Here is a 6,000-nt window from a genome sequence, read left to right as displayed (position 1 = left end):
AATTGACCACTTCAGCATTAGCTCTTAAAACTGGTTTCCAATGGAAGACTAGCATGTACCACTAGATGTATCTTCAAAGTCTGAATTTTCCCAGAGATAATTGGGGTGTGGAGAGCACCACAAAAGTAAAGCCACTGGATTAAAGGAGAGAATACTGCTTTTTTTTTAATTGTGGAGGAGGAGAACTTGTCAGCCTACACTGCAGCACTGCTGAAAACTACCAGAGTGCTGATATGAATCATAGTGGAGTCAATTATGTAACACTGCACAAAAAATAAAGGCGATCCTGGGGGGTAATGACAGGAATACTACATGCAAGATTGGAGAGGCAATCAACCCTTTCCTGTCAATGCATTCGGAGGGGATACTGGGCTCAAGCTGCAGCTCTTCACAGCAGAAAGTACACAGACCACACACAGTGCCCAGCACAGAGAAGCAGAAATTAAAATTTTTTTGGGGGGGGGAAATGCACATAGATGACTTAATTTAAAGAGCACCAAATTTTATTTTCCAATAAGGAAAATATTTCTATAAAAAGGACAACATGAGCTGTTGTGAATGGCCACATGTATGTTGAGGGTTACGAAGGGAGGCTGAAAGGAGGCTGCAAAGAAAATATCACTTTTTGCAGCAAGAAGAATTAATATTATTATATTCTTAAAGTGTTGACCTGCTCTTGAACTGATGTAGTCTTTATCTGACAAAACAATGCTAACTTTGCAGAATACAGAGGTAGACTCACCAGTGGACATTAAAAAGCAGAAAAGGGATATGGAAGGGGAAGAGGCTCCTTACAGAAAATACACACTGGTTACACGACAATGGTAGACAAATTTCTTAAAAAAGTTCTTTCTTTATATTTGTTAAAAAAAAAAAGAAAGAAAAAAACCAACAACAACAACAAAAAAAAAGGCACCAGAAAACATTGCACGCAAATTTCCTCAGTACAGGGTGCTAAACTAATTAATATGTTGAGAAGAAAGAAGCCTTCTTTCCCATTGTTCTATTATTAGATGCAGTGAGAAAAATAATTTTTGAGAATAAATTATAGGACCTACAGTACAGCTTTAACTGAGATTATTAGGAAGAGAGTAATGAGGTTCAATTTCTAACAAAAGTTGCTATAAAATAGACATCTTAATGGAGTTTTATGTTGGTTTATTTTCTTCAGAAGCATAATTTAAATGTATTTCATTGATAAGACACTAAAGCAGTAACTGTAGTCAACATATGTGCCTTTTCATATGACCTAAACTGTACTCCTTACCTTGAACAAAAATGATCAGCTAAAGAATTTAAACCAAAAGTGAGCAAATTTATTAGCTTAGTCTGGGCTTGAAGGAAAATTTAGGGTGCTTCCAAATTCCCAATAATTTCTTAGTACAGAAATATTGAAAGATGTCAAAGACATGTCAATTAGGTTGTTTTCCAGCAGGTGTGTTTCCCAAGGACTGCCTTATGCTGTGCAGCATTTCAGAGGCACTGCAATCAAATCCCATTACAATTATTACGATAACACATTGCCTGTAAGCCATGGCCTTGTCACCTCACCAAAGTGCTGGGCAGTATCTCCGTGGTCCTTGATGGCTTCCTGTCTGACATCTTTAGGAGCTTGGACAGCTGGAGAAACAGAGCACTTGCTTGTGGCTACTAAGGCATGTTGCTTGTTTCACTTTCTAAATGAACTGGTTACACCTCTGGTGCTTCACAATGTCTCTGCAGTGTGAATCTGGAAGTGGTGCCACCCTTCATTTCCTGTGCAGGAACCCTAGGTGGGAAATTAGCCATCATATCTTCCTGAGATGGTCCTTCATCATTCCAGGGAATGAATGGATGGCATCCCTTTTATTTATTTTTCTGAAAAACACTTTTGCAATGATTTGATGAAGCTCTGAGAGGAATAAATATGCCAGGAATAATGCTACTGTTTGATTTACCTGAGAGTACCTATTATGTGCAGTCTTGTGCAGCTATCAGCAACTTATCACAGATGAGTTGCTCAGCATTCTTCTGTGGGTGTTTGAAATAGTTTTCTAATACACTCTGACACAAAAAGTTATGACAACTGCACATAACACTGTCAGTTCTCTCACCATATCTTTTAGAACATGAAGTTTCAAGCACTGTGTGCTATTGTACATATTATACTCTGCAGCAGCTATTTTTAAACAGAGCACAGCAAAAAGTTTCTGTGAGCATGCTTTCAAGTATTAGATTTGACACATTTTACACCTCTCCATGTTGGTTTTCTTTTCAAAAGAATGAACTGCATGAGAGACAACAAGACAAGCCTGAAATATAGGCACAGGGGGGTTTTATGTATGTATTTAGCTGCTGTTTATGCTTTTGAGACTTATAAATTCCACACTATCTCTGATTTCCCATTACAGCTGTGTGTGCAACTTGCACAGTCCTTGCTATGCTTTATCACTGCCATATGGTTCTGAGTTCAATGAATTAATCTATAAGGTTTCCAGTCAAATCATTGGTGTTGGGAATAACAGGGAAGATTCAGTTATAGATTTTTAAGAATCTCCCACATCACATTAATTCACATAACCTTTATTTACCACAGAGTGCCCTGCATGTAGATGTGAAATGCTTTGTGGGGAAAAAGCATTTACTTGTCCACAGCAAATTTGTATCATTAGAGAGGCATTTATAATGGGATTTGACTTAATGGAGATGGAGGCCTACAGACACCACGTTAATGCTTTACAGCAGTAAGCTTGTAGCAAGCTTTTAGCACAACATAATGATTCACCAGGCTAAAATTATACACTGAGCAGTGCTTGGTTGAACCAGCACATTATGTTTTCAGTACATACTCGCACAACTTGGCAAAACACAGCTCCTTCAAATTGCAAACATGATTTATAATAATTGGCACTATCTTCAAATTGTGCTCACACTTAAAAGTTCTGGAAGAGAAAAGGGTTAAACTTTCCACACACCATCACTGGGCAGCTAGTTTTATGGCTCCCCTCACAGAGCTTAATATTAAAACCCTTGATACTGTTGTTTATGGGAAATTCATAATGAATAAAAGCAAAGTATAATGTTGTTTTCAGCAAGAGACTGCTTACAGAATAGGTTCTTATCAGCCATGTACGAAATCCTGTTGCATGACCTTGTGGAATGCCTTTGTGGAGCACTGAACAACAAAAATTATCATAAGATTTTGGCAGAGTTTACTCTGCATTAGCTAGAAACTTTCATTAAATGCAGTACATAAAATTATCAGAAGGGTACTATGATGAATAAGATGTTCTTACATTTTTCTTTTTCACCTATGGGCTTTCCCAGAGCTGAGAAAAGCAGCTCTTTGTATGTATTTCAAGATGAATTTTAATATGTATGAGGAGCAACAAAGTGATGGCTGCTGTGAAAAAGCCTTCTGTTTACCCAAACGATAGACATGTCACAGGCATTCTGAGGACAAGCTGCCCTTAACACACGCTGCCCTCCTGCTGATCTGAACCTTTGAAAGGGTATCCTACTCTACATAGAATTACTCCTTCACCTCTCTGCTAAGACTATGAGCAAAAGTCTTCTCCTCCTACTGCAAAGGGCACCTCTCCACCTGCAGATGACTGAATCCAGTACTCTTCAACCCAGGCTGCTCAGACAGAAAAGGTGGATAGCAACATGTGACAAATGACAGTCTGCTCAACACAGGATGTAAAATCACATCTCTCACCAATTCTATGAGTGTAACTAGGAATAGCTAGGAAAAACTAGCTACTAAATGGAACATTAGGAAAGAATTAGAAATACCAATATTCAATTAACCACGATAATATACAATATTCATTAACCACTTTCCCACATTACAGTCCTACTGCACCAAAAGTTACATCCAGATGAACACATGCAGGTACAGCACTGAAAGCAAGTTAGAGATTGGGATACATCATTAAATCTCAGCACTATTTTAATCACAGGCAGTGACAGAGGATGACCAAAAAAATAAAATCTGGGAAAGACCCTCAAATATGTTTGGTTATCAGACACATATCAAACTGAAAATTTTTATGGAATACCAAACCTTTTGGCAGGCCTTAGAGTATGAACTTTGTCAAAAAGCATTTTTATGCAAGATGCTTCATTGCTAGCATGTTCATTAATAAAACTTTTAGAACACTCCTTTGCTAGCTGAAGACAAAAAAAAAACTTTATCTAGAAACAAAAGACAACTGGAAGAGATTGCTTCTAGACTTCTAGAAATTTGTAAATAGGAAGAAAACCAGCAATAAAACCACAACAGCTCTCTTGCAGCCTGCAGGCGAACTTCTGCTCATAATCACTGTGCAGCTTTTCAGTACAACTTAATTGAGCATCCTGGGCCAAAACCAAGCAGTGAATTGAAGTGACAACCAACCTCTGAATTTAAGTGACAAGAACAAAAGGTGATTTTCCATTTTGGAAACCAAACCTCAGAAATGAATACCTGAGGCAGCCACTGAGGCTGCAGTTTCACAGCATACCAGCCCTGTCTGATTGCCATCCTCTCCAGACCAGCTTCTGCACCCGCTCACTCCTGGCCACATATTTCAAGCTTCCTTTCACATTGATTCCCACCACTGATCACACTTATTACAAAGCTATTTCAACATACAAAGTCAGTGGGAAGCTCATCAAACTACCAAAAGCAAATAGTTCTCTGACAACAATCTGTGATAACAACAAATGCTGAATAGATGGTAATAATGCCTGAAATTGCTCCTGCCCACCCCCCAGCAGCAGCAACCAGAGGAAAGAGGCAGAAATTGCACTTACTGTTGGGAGCAGATCTAACTGGAGCCTTCTCAGGTGTCAAGGCAAGTTCAAATGAAAGTTTGTTCTTTGGCATTGTCCAGAGTATGAACTGTAAGAAAAAGCCAATCTGTTTTTAGCAATTTTACCTCCTGAATCAGCAACCAAGAGCAAGTCAATGCACGTTTAGCAATATCTACATTTGCTATTTTCCACAAAATATCAAAACACACACTGTAGCAATACATCTTAAAGAACCAAAGTATTCTCACACCAGAAAGAACTTTTTCTTTGTATGTTACAAGAAAAAAAAAGTGTTTCTTAGCTTTACTACAGAAAAGCAGGGACTCACAGAGCAAACTGACTGAGTTTCTTCTCTATATGCCTAACACAAGGAGTATCAGTTTTGCTTTGGAAGACAGGGAAAGGACACTCAAGGACAACCACCATGCCAGAAGCAAACCCCATATTTTTGGAAGAGTAGTTTACCAAGTCAGACAGGAACAGTTAAAAAAATAATTTTAAAAAGGCATTTTTTTGAATGCAAATATGATTAGCCCCTTTCTTTACTACTGTAGCTCAAACTGTAGATGCAGATTTTTTCCCTGTACCATTTGAAGAATTCAATGATTCTTTGTGTCGCTATTGTGACAGAGAAGATTTCCAATATTCAGTTTCATGTCTATGTGACAGAAATCTTACAGAGACTGCTAACAGCACCACAGTATGGCAGTACTCAAAAGGCAAATAAGATCAGTTCAAAGGCACTTTTCTTTCCTAGCTCTGTAATTTTTATACTCCCTGGCCTGCAACAAGCCTGCACTTCTTCCCATAGATCAGCTGTGACCAAAGACAGGGCTGCAGCCTATTCCCCCTGACACCAAAGGGGGAAAAGCAAAATTGCTGAGTGACCAAAGAAAATACTATTCTGCATGTGTTAAAACCAAAACCAAAATAAACAAAAAACCCCAAACAAACAGACTAAAAACCAAAAGGGCACAAAATCCAAATCCAGCCCAAGGAACTAAAAGACATCTTGATGAGCTAATCAATTTTACCTTTAAAGATCATCATTACTACAGCACTGAGAAAGATTTACAGCTGATTTAAAAACTGAAAACTCAATTTTCAAATAAACTTAACAAAATATAAAGGCAATTTCCAGCAAGAATAACATTTAAATGGATGGAGGCAAAAGAGGTGCCAAGTCTGTCCAAATGAAGAATGCTTCTTTTAAAAGATTAT

The sequence above is a fragment of the Geospiza fortis genome, unplaced genomic scaffold (genome assembly GCF_000277835.1).
Source record: "Geospiza fortis unplaced genomic scaffold, GeoFor_1.0 scaffold130, whole genome shotgun sequence".
In the NCBI taxonomy this organism is placed as follows: domain Eukaryota; kingdom Metazoa; phylum Chordata; class Aves; order Passeriformes; family Thraupidae; genus Geospiza; species Geospiza fortis.
The sequence above is the reverse complement of the archived record's forward strand: the minus strand, read 5'-3'. Positions refer to the sequence as shown.